Source organism: Heptranchias perlo, unplaced genomic scaffold, assembly GCF_035084215.1.
Source record: "Heptranchias perlo isolate sHepPer1 unplaced genomic scaffold, sHepPer1.hap1 HAP1_SCAFFOLD_74, whole genome shotgun sequence".
Taxonomy (NCBI): Eukaryota; Metazoa; Chordata; class Chondrichthyes; order Hexanchiformes; family Hexanchidae; genus Heptranchias; species Heptranchias perlo.
Window position 1 is genome coordinate 2762095 of NW_027139772.1, and position 22967 is coordinate 2785061.

Genomic DNA, 22967 nt, shown 5'->3' on the forward strand with positions numbered 1-22967 from the left:
TTAGACTAATACGTCTAGAATTTCCTTGGTTATCTCTCCTGCCCTTCTTAAATAGTGGAGTGACATTGGCAATTTTCCAATCCAAGGGGAGAATGCCGCAATCAAGAGGGTTTTGGAAGCTCATGTCTGGAGAATCGACAATTTCCCCACTTACTTATTTTAATCCCCTGGGGTGGAAACCATCAGGTCCTGGAGATTTGTCTATCTTTAGTCTCATTATGTAACAATTAGCATTTTTAACTGGTATTAAATCTAGTAATTTCCTCCACTTGATTTATTTGTAGATTTCCTCTTATCCTTCATCCTTTTCCTCCATTGTGAAGGTCAATATAAAGTGATAAATACAAATAACTTTTAGCAATTCTGCCATTTCCGGATTTTCAATTACAAAATCACATGGGTGTCTTTATGGGGCCCACATAACTCGTAGCTACCCTCTTTCTCTTAATATACTTGTAAAATCCTTTAGTGTTACCCTTGATATCTCTCGTAAGTTTTTTTTCCCTTGTATTCCCTTTCTGCAACTCTTACTATTTTCTTTGTATCTTTGTTGTTTATAACTCTCCCAGTCAGCAGGATCTGCGCTATTCTTTGCAGGTATGAAAGCTCTGTCTTTTTGTTTTATATTATGTCTTTCATTGAGGAGTGTATTCCCTTTAGGAGTATATGCAGATCTTGTATTGTATCAAATGCTTATTTGAACACCTCTCATTGTTCATTTGTAGTTTTACCCGTTAACAGTCTATTATAGAATCATAGAATCATAGAAGTTACAACATGGAAACAGGCCCTTCGGCCCAACATGTCCATGTCGCCCAGTTTATACCACTAAGCTAGTCCCAATTGCCTGCACTTGGCCCATATCCCTCTATACCCATCTTACCCATATAACTGTCCAAATGCTTTTTAAAAGACAAAATTGTACCCGCCTCTACTACTGCCTCTGGCAGCTCGTTCCAGACACTCACCACCCTTTGAGTGAAAAAATTGCCCCTCTGGACCCTTTTGTATCTCTCCCCTCTCACCTTAAATCTATGCCCCCTCGTTATAGACTCCCCTACCTTTGGGAAAAGATTTTGACTATCGACCTTATCTATGCCCCTCATTATTTTATAGACTTCTATAAGATCACCCCTTAACCTCCTACTCTACAGGGAATAAAGTCCCAGTCTGTCTAACCTCTCCCTGTAAGTCAAACCATCAAGTCCCGGTAGCATCCTAGTAAGTCTTTTCTGCACTCTTTCTAGTTTAATAATATCCTTTCTATAATAGGGTGACCAGAACTGTACACAGTACTCCAAGTGTGGCCTCACCAATGCCCTGTACAACTTCAACAAGACATCCCAACTCCTGCTTTCAATGTTCTGACCAATGAAACCAAGCATGCCGAATGCCTTCTTCACCACCCTATCCACCTGTGACTCCACTTTCAAGGAGCTATGAATCTGTACTCCTAGATCTCTTTGTTCTATAACTCTCCCTAACGCCCTACCATTAACGGAGTAGGTCCTGGCCCGATTCGATCTACCAAAATGCATCACCTCACATTTATCTAAATCAAACTCCATCTGCCATTCATCGGCCCACTGGCCCAATTGATCAAGATCCCGTTGCAATCCCAGATAACCTTCTTCACTGTCCACAATGCCATCAATCTTGGTGTCATCTGCAAACTTACTAACCATGCCTCCTAAATTCTCATCCAAATCATTAATATAAATAACAAATAACAGCGGACCCAGCACCGATCCCTGAGGCACACCGCTGGACACAGGCATCCAGTTTGAAAAACAACCCTCTACAACCACCCTCTGTCTTCTGTCGTCAAGCCAATTTTGTATCCAATTGGCTACCTCACCTTGGATCCCATGAGATTTAACCTTATGTAACAACCTACCATGCGGTACCTTGTCAAATGCTTTGCTGAAGTCCATGTCGACCACGTCTACTGCACAGCCCTCATCTATCTTCTTGGTTACCACTTCAAAAAACTCAATCAAATTCGTGAGACATGATTTTCCTCTCACAAAACCATGCTGACTGTTCCTAATTAGTCCCTGCCTCTCCAAATGCCTGTAGATCCTGTCCCTCAGAATACCCTCTAACAACTTACCCACTACAGATGTCAGGCTCACTGGTCTGTAGTTCCCAGGCTTTTCCCTGCCGCCCTTCTTAAACAAAGGCACAACATTTGCTACCCTCCAATCTTCAGGCACCTCACCTGCAGCGGTGGATGATTCAAATATCTCTGCTAGGGGACCCGCAATTTCCTCCCTAACCTCCCATAACGTCCTGGGATACATTTCATCAGGTCCCGGAGATTTATCTACCTTGATGCGCGTTAAGACTTCCAGCACCTCCCTCTCTGTAATATGTACACTCCTCAAGACATCACTATTTATTTCCCCAAGTTCCCTAACATCCATGCCTTTCTCAACCGTAAATACCGATGTGAAATATTCATTCAGGATCTCACCCATCTCTTGTGGTTCCGCACATAGATGACCTTGTTGATCCTTAAGAGGCCCTACTCTCTCCCTAGTTACCCTTTTGCCCTTTATGTATTTGTAGAAGCTCTTTGGATTCACCTTTGCCTGATCTGCCAAAGCAATCTCATATCCCCTTTTTGCCCTCCTGATTTCTCTCTTAACTCTACTCCGGCAATCTCTATACTCTTCAAGGGATCCACTTGATCCCAGCTGCCTATGCATGTCATATGCCTCCTTCTTATTTTTGACTAGTGCCTCAATCTCCCGAGTCATCCAAGGTTCCCTACTTCTACCAGCCTTGCCCTTCACTTTATAAGGAATGTGCTTACACTGAACCCTGGTTAACACACTTTTGAAAGCCTCCCACTTACCAGACGTCCCTTTGCCTGCCAACAGACTCTCCCAATCAACTTCTGAAAGTTCCTGTCTAATACCATCAAAATTGGCCTTTCCCCAATTCAGAATTTTAACTTTTGGGCCAGACCTATCCTTCTCCATAGCTATCTTAAAACTAATGGAATTATGATCACTTGTCCCAAAGTGATCCCTCACCAACACTTCTGTCACCTGCCCTTCCTTATTTCCCAAGAGGAGGTCAAGTTTTGCCCCCTCTCTAGTCGGGCCATCCACATACTGAATGAGAAATTCCTCCTGAATACACTCAACAAATTTCTCTCCATCCAAGCCCCTAATGCTATGGCTGTCCCAGTCAATGTTGGGAAAGTTAAAGTCCCCTACTATTACCACCCTATTTTTCTTGCAGCAGTCTGTAATCTCCTTACATATTTGCTCTTCAATTTCCCGTTGACTATTTGGGGGTCTGTAGTACAATCCTATCAAAGTGACCTCTCCCTTCTTATTTTTCAGTTCTACCCATATAGACTCAGTGGGCGAACCCTCGGATATATCCCCTCTCACTACTGCCGTGATGTTCTCCCTAATCAAGAACGCAACTCCCCCTCCTCTCTTACCTCCTGCTCTATCTTTCCTATAGCATCTGTACCCTGGAACATTGAGCTGCCAGTCCTGCCCCTCCCTTATCCATGTTTCAGTAATAGCTATAACATCCCAGTCCCATGTACCCATCCATGCCCTGAGTTCATCTGCCTTGCCCATCAGACTTCTTGCATTGAAATAAATGCAGTTTAATCTAGACTTCCCTTGGTCTTTGCCCTGCTTTCTCAGACCATCTGTCCGGTCATGTTCTGTACACTCTCCCTTACTGCCTTTTGTTTCTGTCACCATTTTATTTCCCACTGACTTCCTGCATCGGTTCCCATCCCCCTGCCACATTAGTTTAAACCCTCCCCAACAGCACTGGCAAACACTCCCCCTAGGACATTGGTTCCAGTCCTGCCCAGATGCAGACCGTCCAATTTGTACTGGTCCCACCTCCCCCAGAACCGGTTCCAATGGCCCAGGAATTTGAATCCCTCCCTCTTGCACCATCTCTCAAGCCACGTATTCATCTTAGCTATCCTGTCATTCCTACTCTGACTTGCCCGTGGCACTGGTAGCAATCCTGAGATTACTACCTTTGAGGTCCTGCTCTTTAGTTTAACTCCTAACTCCCTAAATTCAGCTTGTAGGACCTCATCCCGTTTTTTACCTATATCGTTGGTGCCTATATGCACCACGACAACTGGCTGTTCACCCTCCCCCTCCAGAATGTCCTGCAGCCGCTCCGAGACATCCTTGACCCTTGCACCAGGGAGGCAACATACCATCCTGGAGTCTCGGTTGCGTCCGCAGAAACGCCTGTCTATTCCCCTTACAATCGAGTCCCCTATCACTATAGCTCTGCCACTCTTTTTCCTGCCCTCCTGTGCAGCAGAGCCAGCCACGGTGCCATGAACCTGGCCACTGCCACGTTCCCCTGGTGAGCCATCTCCCCCAACAGTATCAATTCCTGACTCATCCCTCCAAAGTCAGCCTTACCTAAATTCTAAAGCTTGGTTTATAACTCACTATTCTCCATCTCAAACCTAATATCGAATTCTATCATGTTATGGTCACTGTTAGCTAATTGTTCCCTTACCTTTAGATTATTGTCTCGTTCAGGCTCATTACTCAACACTAAATCTAGGATGTCCTGTTCTCTTGTTGATTCAAGGACATATTGTTCCAGAAAACTTTCTCCAATACACTTCTGAAATTGGCTGCCTTTGAGACTCGAGTTGTTCTGCTGCTCACAGTTTCTGTGAAAATTAAAGTTTCCCATGATAATCACTCTGCTTTTCTGATCTCCGTATTTATGTATCCCGCCACTTCATCAATACTATCAGGAGCTCTGTGGACAACTACAACTAAAGTCTTGCATCTTTTTCTATTCCTCAAATCTACCCACAGAGTTTCTACTGCCTGCTCACCCGCACTGATATCCTTTCTTTCTAAAGCTGTAAGTGTGTCCTTTATCAATATTGCTACTCCTCCGACTTTTCCAATTTCCCCGTCCTTTCTAAAGACCTTATAACCTGGAATATTTATCTCCCAGTCCTGCCCAGCTTTTAGCCAGGCCTCAGTGAATGCCATTCCGCCATACCCTTCAAGATAAATGTGGATTTCTAATGTATTTGTGCTATTCCTTAACTTGTCTCTGCAGCTCAGCTACTTGCATTTACTCGCATGCACTCTAAACCCACCTGTGCATTTCTCCCCTGTCTGCTCCCTCCTCTTTCTGGGCTACTCTTTATTCTAATGCTTTTTGTCTCTCCCATTTCTTGCTTCTCCTCTCCGACAATTCATCCTGCTTCCCGTCTCTCTGTCAAAAGAGTTGAAACAAGGCTCAGCATTAACAGCGGATTTATTTCGGCAGCTTTTTCGTGCTTTATTTCATTTTAAAACTGTATAATATCAATCGGAATCCAACGAAATGTGTCAAAACCATTCGAGTGAAAGTGACTTAGGCTCTGTTTGTTCATTGGCCTGTAATGAACATAAGTTAACATGCGTGAACATAACTGTTAACCTGTTTGTTTAATATAAATTTAAGATGTCATTTAGTTATCTTTCGGGAGAATAACATCAGATGTAAATACCGGACATTTGAAAGTGTCACAGAGAATGGGTCGGAGCTCAGTTATTATCGCTTCTCACCAAAAATGCATGCACCACCGAAGGGTCTGATTTATGCTATTTACTGTATCGTTGTTGCAGCTCTTGGAGTCTCAGGTAAGCTATTGCACTAAGTTAAATCATTGTACAAATTCAAGTTAATAGTTTTAAGTTATAGTTGCCTCACGGTGTCTCCCACAGATTCACTTCTTAAATGTTATAATTTCACACAATATTCCACCCCAGCTTTCAGTTCTTCATTCAGTGTTATAATAACTTCCGAGTCACACAGACACACTCACAGACACATACAATCTCACACAGACACACTCACAGACACATACAATCTCACACAGACACACGCGCTCATACATACACAGACACATACAATCTCACACAGACACACTCACAGACACATACAATCTCACACAGACACACGCGCTCATACATACAGACACATACAATCTCACACAGACACACTCACAGACACATACAATCTCACACAGACACACGCGCTCATACATACACAGACACATACAATCTCACACAGACACACTCACAGACACATACAATCTCACACAGACACACTCACAGTCACATACAATCTCACACAGACACACGCGCTCATACATACACAGACACATACAATCTCACACAGACACACTCACAGACACATACAATCTCACACAGACACACTCACAGACACATACAATCTCACACAGACACACTCACAGACACATACAATCTCACACAGACACACTCACAGTCACATACAATCTCACACAGACACACGCGCTCATACATACACAGACACATACAATCTCACACAGACACACTCACAGTCACATACAATCTCACACAGACACACGCGCTCATACATACACAGACACATACAATCTCACACAGACACACTCACAGACACATACAATCTCACACAGACACACGCGCTCATACATACACAGACACATACAATCTCACACAGACACACTCACAGACACATACAATCTCACACAGACACACTCACAGACACATACAATCTCACACAGACACACGCGCTCATACATACACAGACACATACAATCTCACACAGACACACTCACAGACACATACAATCTCACACAGACACACGCGCTCATACATACACAGACACATACAATCTCACACAGACACACTCACAGACACATACAATCTCACACAGACACACTCACAGACACATACAATCTCACACAGACACACTCACAGTCACATACAATCTCACACAGACACACGCGCTCATACATACACAGACACATACAATCTCACACAGACACACTCACAGTCACATACAATCTCACACAGACACACGCGCTCATACATACACAGACACATACAATCTCACACAGACACACTCACAGACACATACAATCTCACACAGACACACGCGCTCATACATACACAGACACATACAATCTCACACAGACACACTCACAGACACATACAATCTCACACAGACACACTCACAGACACATACAATCTCACACAGACACACGCGCTCATACATACACAGACACATACAATCTCACACAGACACACTCACAGACACATACAATCTCACACAGACACACGCGCTCATACATACACAGACACATACAATCTCACACAGACACACTCACAGACACATACAATCTCACACAGACACACTCACAGACACATACAATCTCACACAGACACACGCGCTCATACATACACAGACACTCACACACACTCGCACACACACACATACACAGACACATAGAATCTCACACAGACACACTCAGATACACTCTCACACGCACACAAACTCACACAGACACACATACAATCTCACACACACACAAACGCTCACACATACACAGATACATACAATGTCACATAGACACAAACGTTAACACAGACACACACACATACAATCTCACACTCACTCACTCACACACACAACTACTATTTAAGGATTATATTCCTTCACCGCCGAATTGCCGTCTGATATCTGGACCCGCTCTGGTTCATGTTATCGATCTGTTTTCGTGTGTCGACGCAACTGTTACAAGATTGTACTGGGCCAGAGTCATGTTACAGCGTGAAGCAAACCGGTCCGAACGCAGTAAGAAGGGTGTTATTTTGAAGTGGGCTTTAATATTCTCCAACCAACTGTGTCTCTGGAGCAAGAAGCAGGCCCACTTTCCACCATCAGTGTCGATGTTGCTAGATGATTGCAATGTGTCTATTTCTGATCATTGTTTTGAAATCAAGTCCAATGAGATATTCACATCTCACCTCTGTAAGAATATCCTTCCTGCTTGTCAATCGGACTGACTTCATCCCATCTCCTTCAGCGCATTAGTGTAAATTTCAACGGGTTCGGGAAGAGGATAGAGGAATGAAACGAAGTGAATTGTTATTTCAGAGACACAGCACAGGCGCAATGGGCTGAATGGCCTCCTTGTCGGGTGTGAAATCAAAGTTCCTACGAAACAAACAGTGAATTTCAAAAGATTAGTAAAACGGACAAAGTGTTATCCCTTCATTTATTGGGTATCCTCCTCAAAAGAAAATTTAGTGGGCTCTTCATTTGGAGACTTCCTCTCTGCACTTCCGTACCTTTTGCACAATTCCGCCTGGTTGCATACAGTTTTGGTCTCCATACTTAAGAAAAGACATACTTGCTCTCGAGGCAGTACAAAGAAGGTTCACTCGGTTAATCCCGGGGATGAGGGGGCGGACATATGAGGAGAGGTTGAGTAGATTGGGACTCTACTCATTGGAGTTCAGAAGCATGAGAGGCGATCTTATTGAAACATATAAGATTGTGAAGGGTCTTGATCGGGTGGATGCGGTAAGGATGTTCCCAAGGATGGGTGAAACTAGAACTAGGGGGCATAATCTTAGAATAAGGGGCTGCTCTTTCAAAACTGAGATGAGGAGAAACTTCTTCACTCAGAGGGTAGTAGGTCTGTGGAATTTGCTGCCCCAGGAAGCTGTGGAAGCTACATCATTAAATAAATTTAAAACAGGAATAGACAGTTTCCTAGAAGTAAAGGGAATTCGGGATTACGGGGAGCGGGCAGGAAATTGGACTTGAGATTTGAGGTTAGGATCAGATCAGCCATGATCTTATTGAATGGCGGAGCAGGCTCGAGGGGCCGATTGGCCTACTCCTTCTCCTATTTCTTATGTTCATATGTTCTTATGGTTGAGCTTAGTTTAAAACTATTTCCAGTGATTCGATTTGTAGATTGAGTCCTCTTCCTGTCTTTGACTGAGAGTGCAGCATCTGATAGGACGGGATTGAAATGCATGTCTTTGAGTTTCTTCAATTGTTCCCAAAATATCTCTTCTTGGTTATGTTCAATTTAATGTATTTGCTTCTTTGTGAATTGATGATCGATTAATTTATTAATTATTCCTTTCCACTTCTTATCTATTAAATTTCTTTTGTTCTGTTGACAGATTCTCCCCTTCATGCACGATTGCTTTTGAATTAATTTGTTATTTCAGAGTTTCTTATTTTCAATATTCCACGCGGACTTCAATGGGATCTCGGGCCCTCTTTAACCTCATTATTTTTTGCATTATGTTCCTCTCACTCGAGGTCTCCGGCAAACCTCAGCTTTAATTCAACAATTATTTTATTTTCATGTAACTTATAAATCTGTGGCAGTGGACACTGTGTTGAGGTTGTTAAATATGAAAGCTGGAAACTTCGAACAACTTTCAGACCAAGTCACTATTTTACTGGAATTCTAACCCGCCATTTCTCTTCTTGCAGCTAATTTAGTGGCGATTGTGATCCTGTCCCGAGGAAGGTGCGGTCTCTCCAGATGTATCACTCGGTACCTGGTGTCCATGGCGGTGACGGATCTCCTGGTCATTCTCACGGCTGTGATATTAAACCGGACCAGTGTTATTTATTCTCCAGGTAGTTTCCTGTCCATTACCCCGATGTGTAGCCTCAGTAGTGTATTAAGTTATGCAACCAGGGACAGCTCAGTCTGGTTAACGGTCGCTTTCACCTTTGATCGATTTGTGGCCATTTGTTGCCAGAAGCTGAAATCAAAATACTGCACCGAGAAAACGGCGGCTGTGATTATAGGGACGGTCTGTGCCCTGAGCTGTTTAAAAAACATCCCATTTTTCTTTATCTATCAACCATCGTACATCATTAACAATGTACCCTGGTACTGCAATGTTAAATTACTTTTTTATACTTCTCCTGTATGGACAATATATGACTGGATTGATTGTATTCTAACACCGTTTCTCCCTTTCCTTCTGATTCTTCTGCTCAATGCTCTGACCGTCAGACACATTCTAGCGGCCAGTAGAGCCCGCAGGAGACTCCGGGCCCACAGTAATGGAGAGAATCATAGTGACCCGGAGATGGAGAGTCGGAGAAAGTCCAACGTTTTACTCTTTCTCATCTCGGGCAGTTTCATCCTCTTGTGAATGACGTATGTTGCAAATTTCTTATATGTAGAAATTACACGCTAATTATTCCACAGGTTTCAACTTCAACGACCCAAAGTTGATTTTCCGAGAATTTGGAAATATGCTCCAGCTCCTGAGTTGCTGCACCAACACGTGTGTTTATACTGTGACCCAGACTAAATTCAGAGAGGAGTTGAAGAATGTGCTGGTGTCCTCTCAATCTACTTGTTAAATGAGTTCTAAAATGACATTGATTGTAACATTATCCCTGCCTAATATCCCACGGTGCTCACGCGCTCTCCCAACCTTTCCTTGCTGACCCTGATTCCAGATTGACATCACTCCTAGATCGTTCAACGCACACAACCTGGAAATATTCGAGGGAAGTGATGTATTTCACCCAAATCGAGTGTTGTGAAATGCTCTGATTGATTTTTCACTGACTTTATCCATGGTCTCAGCTTGGCACAGGTCTAAGAGCGCCCATAATCCTCTGCAACTTCGACATTACTGCTTGAGAGAGACAATCAGAGCGGTGATTGTAAGGATAGGATATAGAATAGTAAATAGAATGAGCTATTTGTAGTATATAGAATTATATTATATGGAGCTGTAGAGCTCTTAGGTTAGAATACAATTGAGAGAGACACACGGTTGGTACCCGGAAGTGGTGAGTGTGAAGTACGAATTTTGATTGTCAGTGTAGATCAGAGAAAACTTTCCTTTCGTAATAAAAATTGGAAGCGGTATAACACCAAAAGCAGACACGACAAATAGTGACAGGTAATCTTAACACTCAATGATAGCGCTTTATCAACAGCATTCAGACAAAGAGGTGGCGATGACGTATGGTACCCACATTTGTCCTACGTAATCTATCCAATAAAAATACCACATTCTGAAAGTCCAAGACAAACTTCAATCTGCTCCTTCTGAGGCCAGTGTAAGCAGCAAAGGCGACACGAATGCGATCTCCTGATGACAAAGCTTTTGTGAGTTATAATCGCTATCGATCTCATATGTTTGTGTGTAAGGTTTATGGTTTATTGCCGCATTGATGTGATTTAATAAAGAGCGTTAGCCAGACGTTTGTCAGTATTTTCTAATCCTCGAACTTGTATGAGAGGTAAACGATTTATAAAAATAACCTATAATACCTCCACATAAGGGCAACAGGGATAAATGACAATATCCTACATCAACACAACAGTTAACTACATTTCAATCCTGGGAAGGGTTTTATTGCTGAGTACAGAGTGCAGCAGAGCACAGAGTGACCAGCTGAGAGTTTGGTGAGTGGGAGTTTAAGGGTTAATCTCTTTAAAATCTAGTGTAAATTGCTATCAACTGTGAAGGTTAATTTTAAAGTTTTAAGTTTCTGTCAGGCTTCAGCAGAGAGAGCTGCTGTAGTTACTTAATTGGTTAGCTAGATTAAACTGGTTCCTGAAGGAGGAGCAGGCCTGACTCATCTGAGTCACAAACAGGGGCCTGTTAGTGCTAACCGAGCACGGAGTGCGGCGGAGCACCCAGTGACACAGCTGAGAGTTTGGTGAGTGTGGGAGTTGGGGGAAGGAGGTGCTGCTTTGCCTTGCTTTTCCTAACTTTTTCCCCAGAGCGGCGGCGGACCTGAGCAGCAGAAGACTGAGATTGGGGAATAAAAGCAGCAGCAGACTTGCAACAAGAAAAAACTACTGTGCGACGTGGCAGGTGAGGCAGGAGAGTCCGAGACGTGAGCACAGTATAAAAGGAGAGACCTAGAGCGGGAGGAGAGTCTGAGAGGTGAAGGCAGTGTAAATCTAAGGCAAGTCACGGCAGCACAGCTCGCACCCGTGATATGCTCCTCCTGCACTATGTGGGAAGTCATGGACACTACCAGTGTCCCTGGTGACCCTGTGTGCAGGAAGTGTGTCCAGTTGCAGCTACTGGCTCACCGTATTTCGGAGCTGGAGCTGCGGGTGGACTCGCTGTGGAGCATCCGCGATGCTGAGATGATCGTGGATAGCACATTCAGTGAGGTGGTCACACCGCAGGTAAAGATTATGCAGGCAGAAAGGAAATGGGTGACCGCCAGGCAGAGTAAAAGGACTAGGCAGGTAGAGCAGGAGTCATAGAATCATAGAATCACAGAAGTTTACAACATGGAAACAGGCCCTTCGGCCCAACATGTCCATGTCGCCCAGTTTATACCACTAAGCTAGTCCCAATTGCCTGCACTTGGCCCATATCCCTCTATACCCATCTTACCCATGTAACTGTCCAAATGCTTTTTAAAAGACAAAATTGTATCCGCCTCTACTTCTGCCTCTGGCAGCTCGTTCCAGACACTCACCACCCTTTGAGTGAAAAAATTGCCCCTCTGGACCCTTTTGCATCTCTCCCCTCTCACCTTAAATCTATGCCCCCTCGTCCCCTGGGGCCATCTCCCTCTCAAACAGATATTCCGCTTTAGATACTGTTGGGGGAGTTGGCTTATCAGGGGAAAGCAGCAAGAGCCAAGTTCGTGGCACCACGGGTGGCTCTGCTGCACAGGAGGGGAGGAAGAAGAGTGGCAGGGCTATAGTGATAGGGGATTCAATTGTAAGGGGAACAGATAGGCGTTTCTGCGGCCGTAAACGTGACTCCAGGATGGTATGTTGCCTCCCTGGTGCTAGGGTCAAGGATGTCATGGAACGGCTGCAGGACATTCTGGAGGGGGAGGATGAACAGCCAGTAGTCGTTGTCCATATCGGTACCAACGACATAGGTAAAAAAGGGAAGAGGTCCTGCAAGGTGAATTCAATGAGTCAGGTTATAAAGTGGATTATAGGGCACAGATTACAAATAACGTCAGGTTATAAAGTGGATTACAGAGCACAGATTACAAATAACTTCAGGTTATAAATTGGATTATCGGGCACAGATTACAAATAACATCAGGTTATAAAGTGGATTATAGGCACAGGTTACAAATAATATCAGGTCATAAAGTGGATTATAGGGCACAGATTACAAATAACGTCAGGATATAAAGTGGATTATCGGGCACAGATTACAATATGTTTGAATGCACAGAATTTGCGATAGAATTGATTCCACTGCCGGAGAATCTTCAGTTCTTAATGTTTATTTAATCTCATAATTCCAGTAAAGGGATATTTCACCACATTCTTCAACTCCTCTCTGAATTTAGTCTGGGTCACGGCATAAATACACGTGTTGGTGCAGCAACTCAGGAGCTGGAGCATAAATCCCAGTTCTTGTACTGAATAAGGTGGATTTACTGAATAAACCACCAAAAACCACATCCGGCTCCATATGGAATACAAGATAAATATCACCCATAACAGGATAAAATTCCCCGATATAACCAACAGTAAAATGATGGATTTCCTTCTCTTCTCCATCTCTGGGTCACTGGGACTCTCCCCACTGCTGTGGGCCCGGAGTCTCCTGCGGGCTCTGCTCGACACTAAAATGTGTCTGACGGTTAAAGAATTCAGGAGCAGAATCAGAACAAATGGAACAAATGGGGTTACAATATAATGAAGGAATTCAATGACTGTCCATACCCGTGAATAACGAACACTAACGGATACCAGACAAAACCAGGGAGAATTGAAACGCGAGTATTTACTTGTATACAAAAAGTACCAGAAAGTGTTCTTCACACAGAGCAGCACACTCACTGTTCCCAGAACCACAGCCGCCGTTTTCTCGGTGCAATATTTAATTTTCAGCTTCTGGCAACTAATGGTCACAAATCGATCAAAGGTGAAAGTGACTGTGAACCAGACAGAACAGTCTGTGGCTGCGTAAAGCAGGACCGCGTGGATATTACACACGAACTGAACTGAACTTCTGCCTCTGGCAGCTCGTTCCAGACACTCACCACCCTTTGAGTGAAAAAATTGCCCCTCTGGACCCTTTTGCATCTCTCCCCTCTCACCTTAAATCTATGCCCCCTCGTCCCCTGGGGCCATCTCCCTCTCATGAACTGAACAGTTCCACATGAACTGAAACTGGGTCACATAACGAATAGGAATCTGCCTGAATATCAGATCAGTGATAACGACCAGTAGATCGGCCGCTGCCATGGACACCAGGTAACGGGTGACACATTTGGAGAGACCGCACCTTCCTCGGGACAGGATCACAATCGTCACTAAGTTCACTGTAAGGAAGAGAAACAAAGATCTTGTACTTTTTCTCATCAGATTTCCAGAATCCGCAGTATTTCGCTTTTGAACTTATTCTTCAGATTGAGAGCAAAATGAAGATCTTATAAAATGTGAAACTTCATTCTGTGTTTGATCAGTTTCCCCAGGGAGGGATTTCAAAGAAAAATAATCGATAATGTAACGATGGTAACTGAACTGGGGGATAAATGAAAATCCCAGCACAGAAACAGGCCATTCGGCCCGACTGCTCAATGCCGCGTTTGTGCTCCACTCGAGCCTCCTCCCTCCCCCCTTCATCTCCCCCTATCAGCAAATCCTTCTATCCCTTTCCTCCTCATGTCCTTATTGAGCTGGACCTTAAATGTATCGATGCGATTCACCTCAACAACTCCTTGTGGTTCCAAGTCCCACATTCTCATCAATCTCTGGAGAAAGAAGTTTCTCCTCAATTCCTTATCGGATTTATTGGTGACTGTCTAATACTGATAACCACTGGCTTTGGTCTCACCCACAAGGGGAAGCATCTTCTCTCCATATTCCCTATCAAATCTTGTCCTGAGGTCTGCTGCCAGGTATCCTAACTCGCTCCAAGTCCAGTTCTCCCATCACCCCTGTGCTCGCTGACTTACAATGGTCCCCTGTCCGGCAACGCCTCAATTTTAAAATTCTCATCCTTGTTTTCAAATCATTCCATGGCCCACGCCGCTCCCAATCTCTGTAACCTCCTCCAGCCCTCCGACCCTCCCAATCTCTGTAACCTCCTCCAGCCCTCCGACCCTCCCTATCTCTGTAACCTCCTCCAGCTCTCGCCCCTCCCTATCTCTGTAACCTCCTCCAGCCCTCCGACCCTCCCTATCTCTGTAACCTCCTCCAGCCCTCCGACCCTCCCTATCTCTCTAACCTCCTCCAGCCCTCCGACCCTCCCCTATCTCTGTAACCTCCTCCAGCCCTCCGACCCTCCCCTATCTCTGTAACCTCCTCCAGCCCTCCGACCCTCCCTATCTCTGTAACCTCCTCCAGCCCTCCGACCCTCACTATCTCTGTAACCTCCTCCAGCCCTCCGACCCTCCCTATCTCTGTAACCTCCTCCAGCCCTCCGACCCTCACTATCTCTGTAACCTCCTCCAGCCCTCCGACCCTCCCTATCTCTGTAACCTCCTCCAGCCCTCCGACCCTCCCTATCTCTGTAACCTCCTCCAGCCCTCCGACCCTCCCCTATCTCTGTAACCTCCTCCAGCCCTCCGACCCTCCCCTATCTCTGTAACCTCCTCCAGCCCTCCGACCCTCCCTATCTCTGTAACCTCCTCCAGCCCTCCGACCCTCACTATCTCTGTAACCTCCTCCAGCCCTCCGACCCTCCCTATCTCTGTAACCTCCTCCAGCCCTCCGACCCTCCCTATCTCTGTAACCTCCTCCAGCCCTCCGACCCTCCCCTATCTCTGTAACCTCCTCCAGCCCTCCGACCCTCCCTATCTCTGTAACCTCCTCCAGCCCTACAACCCGCTGACACCTTTGCACTTCTCCAATTCTTGCTCATCCCCGATTTTCTTCGCTCCATCATTTGCGGCCGTGCAATCAGCTGCCTTGACCCTAAGTTCTGGATTTCCCTCCCTAAACCTCCGCATCTCTTCATAGAATCATAGAATCGCAGAAATTTATGGCACAGAAGAATGCCATTCGGCCCATCGTGCCTGTGCCAGCCGAAAAAAGACCTTTCCAGCCTAATCCCAGCTTTTGGTTCGTAGCCTTGTAGTTTACGGTACTTCAAATGCATATCAAAGTATTTTTCAAATGCGATGAGGGTTTCTGCCTCTCCCACCCTCTCAGGCAGTGAGTTCCAGACTCCCACCACCCTCTGGCTGAAAAAAATTCTATTTAACTCCCCTCTAATCTTTCTACAAATTACTTTAAATCTATGCTCCCTGGTTGTTGACCACAAACTAAGAGAAATTGTACTTCCTATCCACTCTATCTTGGTTCCTCATAATTTTTTACACATCAATTAAACTTCCGCTCAGCCTCCTTTGTACCAAAGAAAACAACCCCAGCCTATTCAATCTTTCCTCATAGCTAAAATTCTCCAATCCTGGCAACATCCTCATAAATCTCCTCTGTTCCTCACATCTTTCCTATAATGTGGTGACCAGAACTGCACGCAGTACTCAAGCTGTGGCCTAACTAATGTTTTAGCATGACCTCCCTGCTCTTATCTTTATTAGCCGAGGCATAGAATCTAATTAATAACTGGAAACAGAGACTTAAATACCAACAACAGTAAGGTAACTAACCAGAGATTTCAGCATTAATAGGTGGTTCTTGTCACTCACCAGGAACACCAACAGCAGCCAGGAGAGGGTAGTAAATCTTTTGGATGTCGTAAAGTGCATACAATATCCGATAGGTGAGTGGGACATTCCCGTGCATCAGTTCACTTTCTGTGAGAATCGACAGTCCCTGGAAGTGCTGGAGACAATGTTCTCACAGTGGGAGGTAACATCTTGTTCGGAGTGCTTATTTATCAGAGAGGGAAATTCTCCAGTGAGATTATTAGCAAACATAACAAGCCTCATTAATCACAGTCACTGAACAAGCAGATTTCACTCAAGCAATTTTAATGTTATAAAATATAGTCCAAAAGATTGTGTCCAATATAAACTGAGAGGGCAGCTGTTAGTTCTCTGACAGGGGAACATTGAGATTTTCAAAGTATTTATGTGGAGGTATTATTCAGATTGGCTCTAGATTCAGATATCGGCGATATCGGTACAGTGATTGATGTCTCTCAGTCCCTTCCTCAGGGAGATATCTGCACAGTGATTGATGTCATAGAGTCATAGAGTCATAGAATGGGAGGACCCTAGGCAAGACAGAGGGTCAGAGGGATATTGGTGTGCAAGTTCACAGATCCCTGAAGGCGGCGGAACAGGTAGATAAGGTGGTAAAGAAGGCATATGGGATACTTGCCTTTATTAGCTGAGGCATAGAATACAAGAGCAAGGAGGTTATGATGGAGCTGTATAAAACACTGGTTAGGCCACAGCTGGAGTACTGTGTGCAGTTCTGGTCGCCATACTACAGGAAGGATGTGATCGCTTTGGAGAGGGTGCAGAGGAGATTCACCAGGATGTTACCAGGGCTGGAGCGCTTCAGCTATGAAGAGAGACTGGGAAGATTGGGTTTGTTTTCCTTGGAGCAGAGGAGGCTGAGGGGGGACATGATTGAGGTGTACAAAATTATGAGGGGCACAGATAGGATGGATACTAAGGAGCTTTTTCCCTTCGTTGAGGGTTCTATAACAAGGGGACATAGATTCAAGGTAAAAGGCGGGAGGTTTAGAGGGGATTTGAGAAAGAACTTTTTCACCCAGAGGGTGGTTGGAGTCTGGAACTCACTGCCTGAAAGGGTTGTGGAGGCAGGAACCCTCACAACATTCAAGAAGCATTTGGATGAGCACTTGAAATGCCATAGCATACAAGGCTACGGACCAAATGCTGGAATATGGGATTAGAGTAGACAGGGCTTGATGGCCGGCGCGGACACGATGGGCCGAAGGGCCTCTATCCGTGCTATATAACTCTATGACTCTATGACTCTATAAATGGTCAGCGATAGATTTAAATATTCGATCTGATGACACAAGTCTCCAGCTGTGTTCTGCTGCAGTTGGTCTGCAATTTAATCGGTTTAAATTCAATGGATTAGCGAGACCTTTTGTCTAGTGCAGCGGAATTAATCAGCAAATTAAGAATTGATGCAAAAAGATCTGATTGTGTCGTTTCAAGCCCCGTGTTCTTGAAATAATTGTGGAATGTCTGCTGGATTGGAGCTGTGAACAAAACCGTATCCAAGTGACTCATAATGAATTCCTCATTAAGATGGAGAGTGAAGTCGTCTGAAACCAGGGTCCTGAATCTAAATAAAGGAAATGACGAAAGCATGAGGTGTGAGTTGGCGATGATAGATTGGGGAACTTTACTAAAAGGGATGACGGTGGATAGGCAATGGCTAATATTTAAAGAACGTGTGCAGGAATTACAATTATTCATTCCTGTCTAGTGCAAAAATAAAACAGGAAAGGTGGCTCAACCATGGCTTACAAAAGAAGTTAGGGATAATATTCGATCCAAAGAGGAGACATAGAAAATTGCCAGAAAGAACGGCAAGCCTGAGGATTGGGAGCAGTTCAGAATTCAGCAAAGGAGGACAAAGGCATTGATTAAGAGGGGAAAAATAGAGTATGAGAGTAAACTAGCAGGGAACATAAAAACTGACTGTAAAAGCTTCTATAAATAAGTCAAGAGAAAAAGATTAGTGAAGACAAATGTAGGTCCCTTACAGTCAGAAATGGGGGAAATTATAATGGGGAACAAAGAAATGGCAGAACAATTAAACACATATTTTGGTTCTGTCTTCACAAAGGAGGACAGAAATAACCTGCCAGAAATGTAAGGGAACCAACGGTCCAGTGAGAGGGAGGAACTGAAGGAAAACAGTATTAGTAAAAAAATAGTGCTGGGGAAATTAATGGGGCTAAAGGCTGACAAATCCCCAGGACCTGATAATCTACATCCCAGAGTACTAAAAGAGGTAGCCATGGAAATAGTTGCATTAGTTGTCAACTTCCAAAATTCTATAGATTATGAAACAGTTCCTGCAGATTGGAGGGTGGCAAATGTATCCCCACTATTTAAAAAAGGAGGGAGAGAAAAATGAGGGAACTACAGACCGGTTAGCCTAACATCAGTAGTAGGAAAAATGCTAGAGTCTATTATAAAGGATGTGATAACAGGACACTTAGAAAATATCAACGGGATTAGACAAAGTAAACATGGATTTATGAAAGGGAAATCATGTTTGACAAACATACTGGAGTTTTTTGAGGAGGTAACTGGTAGAATAGACAAGGGAGAACCAGTGAATGTGGTTTATTTGGATTTTCAGAAGGCCTTTGATAAAGTCCCACATAAGAGGTTAGTGTACAAAATTAAAGCACATGGGATTGGTGGTAATATACTGGCATGGATTGAGAATTGGTTAACAGACAGGAAACAGAGAGTGGGAATGAATGGGTCTTTTTCGGGGTGGCAGGCAGTGACTAGTGGGGTACCGCAGGGATCAGTGCTTGGGCCCCAGCTATTCACAATATATATCAATGATTTGGATGAGGGAACCAAATGTAATATTTCCAAGTTTGCTGACGACACAAAACTAGGTGGGATCGTGAGTTGTGAGGAGGATGCAAAGAGGCTTCAAGACAATTTAGACAAGTTGAGTGAGTGGGCAAATACATGGCAGTTGCAGTATAATGTGGATAAATGTGAAGTTATCCAGTTCGGAAGGAAAGACAGAAAGGCAGAGTATTATTTAAATGGTGATAGATTGGGAAATGTTGATGTTCAAAGGGACCTGGGTGTCCTTGTACACCAATTACTGAAAGCTAACATGCAGGTGTAGCAAGCAGTTAGGAAGGCAAATGGCATGTTGGCCTTCATTGCAAGAGGATTTGATTACAGGAGCAGGGATGTCTTATTGCAGTTATACAGGGCCTTGGTGAGACCACACCTGGAGTATTGTGTGCAGTTTTGGACTCCTTACCTAAGAAAGGATATACTTGCCATAGAGGGAGTGCAGCGAAGGTTCACCAGACTGATTCCTGGGATGGCAGGACCGTCGTGTGAGGAGAGATTGGGTCGACTCGGCCTGTATTCACTCGAGTTTAGAAGAATGAGAGATCTCATTGAAACATATAAAATTCTGACGGAGCTAGACAGACTGGATGCAGAAAGGATGTTTCCCCTGGCTGGGGGGTCCAGAACGAGGGGTCACAGTCTCAGGATACCGGGTAGGACATTTAGGACTGAGATGAGGAGAAATTTCTTCACTCAGAGGGTGGTGAACCTGTGGAATTCTCTACCACAGAAGGCTGTGGAGGCCAAGTCACTGAATATATTTAAGAAGGAGCGAGATAGATTTCTAGACACAAAAGGCATCACGGGGTATGGGGAGAGAGCGGGAATATGGTATTGAGATAAAGGATCAGCCATGATCATATTGAATGGCAGAGCAGGCTCGAAGGGCCGAATGGCCTGCACCTACTCCTATTCTCTATGTTTCTATATCCAAGTTTGCCAATGACACAAAGATGGGCAGCATTGTAAGCAGTGTAGATGGAAGTATAAAATTACAGAGAGATATTAATAGATTAAGTGAATGGGCAAAACTGTGGTAAGTGGATTTCAATGTGGGCAAGTGTGAGGTCATTCACTTTGGATATAAAAGGATCGATCAGAGTACTTTCTAAATGGTGAAAAGCTCAAAACAGTGAAGGTCCAAAGAGACTTAGGGGTCCAGGTACATAGATCATTAAAATGTCATGGACAGGTACAGAAAATAATCAAAAGGCTAATGGAATGCTGGTCTTTATATCTGGAGAACTAGAATACAAGGGGGTAGAAGTTATGCTCCAGCTATACAAAGCCCTGGTTAGACCACACCTGGAGTACTGTGTTCAGTTCTGGGCACCGCACCTTAGGAAGGATATACTGGCCTTGGAGGGAGTGCAGCGTAGATTTACTGGAATGATACCTGGACTCTCATGGTTAAATTATGAAGAGAGATTACACAAACTAGGGTTGTATTCCCTGGAATTTAGAAGATTAAGGGGTGATTTGATCGAAGTTTTCAAGCTATTAAGGTGAATTGATAGGGTAGATAGAGAGAAATTATTTCCACTGGTTGGGGAGTCTCGGACTAGGGAACATAGCCTAAATATTAGAGCCAGGACTTTCAGGAGTGAAGTTAGGAAACACTTCTACACACAAAGGGTGGGAGAAGTTTGGAACTCTCCTCCACAAACTCTCTTCTGCTCGCTTAATTGTTAATTTTAAATCTGAGATTGATAGATTTTTGTTAACCAAAGGTATTAAGGGATATGGGGATAAGGTGGGTATATGGAGTTCGATCACAGATCAGCGATGATCTCACTGAAGGACGGAACAGGCCCGAGGGGCTGAATGGCCTACTGCTGTTCCAAAGTTCTCATGTTCCCTGCGGACCTGGGGTTTAATCCTCTCTAAGTTTGATTAATTTATCAATTATCTCCCCCTCTTTTTGTCTTAAATGTCTTGATAACTGTTCTGATCTCTTCTTCCAATATCATTTGCACCTTGTTATTCTCCCTGGTAAATACTGAGGCAAAGTAACTGGTCAAAATTGCTGTCATTACTTGTGAGGTTTTCGTCTGTATCCCTTAGCGGCCCAATCCCTATTCTGATTTTTCTTTTATTATTTATGAGTCTATAGAATACTTCACTATTTCTTTTTATATTAATTGACAATTTAATCTCGTAGTTCCTCTTTGTTTTCCGAATTGTTTTTTTGACTTCTTTCCTCACCGCTTCATTTTCCCTTTTGTGTTCCCCTCATTTTTCTTCAGTTTTAATTTTAACAGAACTGAACGCAGTCTCCAGATGAGGTCTAACCAGAACTGGAACATGACTTCCACATAGGAACATAGGAACAGGAGTAGGCCATTCAGCCCCTCGTGCCTGCTCCGCCATTTGATAAGATCATGGCTGATCTGTGATCTAACTCCATATACCCGCCTTTGGTCCATATCCCTCAATACCTTTGGTTGCCAAAAATCTATCTATTTCAGATTTAAATTTAGCAATTGAGCTAGTATCAATTGCCGTTTGCGGAAGAGAGTTCCAAACTTCTACAACCCTTTATGTGTAGAAATGTTTTCTAATCTCGCTCCTGAAAGGTCTGGCTCTAATTTTTAGACTGTGCCCCCTACTCCCAGAATCCCCAACCAGCGGAAATAGTTTCTCTCTATCCACCCTATCTGTTCCCCTTAATATCTTATAAACTTCGATCAGATCACCCCTTAACCTTCAAAACTCCAGAGAATACAACCCCAATTTGTGTAATCTCTCCTCGTAACTTAACCCTTGAAGTCTGGGTATCATTCTAGTAAACCTACGCTGCACTCCCTCCAAGGCCAATATGTCCTTCCGAAGGTGCGGTGCCCAGAACTGCTCACAGTACTCCAGGTGCGGTCTAACCAGGGTTTTGTATAGCTGCAGCATTACTTCTGCCCCCTTGTACTCTAGTCCTCTCGATATAAAGGCCAGCATTCCATTAGCTTTATTGATTATTTTCTGCACCTGTTCAAGACACTTCAATGATCTATATACCTGAACCCTTAAGTCCCTTTGGACATCCACTGTTTTTAACTTTTTACCATTTAGAAAGTACCCTGTTCTATCCTTTTTTGATCCAAAGTGGATGACCTCACATTTGTCTACATTGAATTCCATTTGCCACAGTTTTGCCCATTCACCTAATCTATCAATATCCCTTTGTAATTTTATGTTTCATCTACACTGCTTACAATGCCACCAATCTTTGTGTCATCGGCAAACTTAGATATGAGACTTTCTATGCCTTCATCTAAGTCGTTAAGAAATATTGTGAATAATTGAGGCCCCAAGACAGATCCCTGCGGGACTCCACTAGTCACATCCTGCCAATGTGAGTACCTCCCCATGATCCCTACTCTCTGTCGCCTTTCGCTCAGCCAACTTCCTAACCAAGTCTGTACTTTTCCCTCGATTCCATGGGCTTCTATCTTAGCTAACAGTCTCTTATGTGGGATCTTATCAAATGCCTTCTGGAAGTCCATAAAAATAACATCCATTGACATTCCCCTGTCCACTACTTTAGTCACCTCTTCAAAAAATTCAATCAGGTTTGTCAGGCACGACCTACCTTTCACAAATCCATGCTGGCTCTCTCTGATTAACTGAAAATTCTCGAGGTG

General features: G+C 44.0%; 1 pseudogene; it reads left to right on the plus strand.

The window, feature by feature from the left end:
• The first annotated feature begins 5590 nt into the window (after nucleotides 1-5590).
• On the plus strand, nucleotides 5591-10218 carry LOC137319143 (probable G-protein coupled receptor 139; annotated as a pseudogene).
• The last annotated feature ends 12749 nt before the right edge of the window (nucleotides 10219-22967 follow it).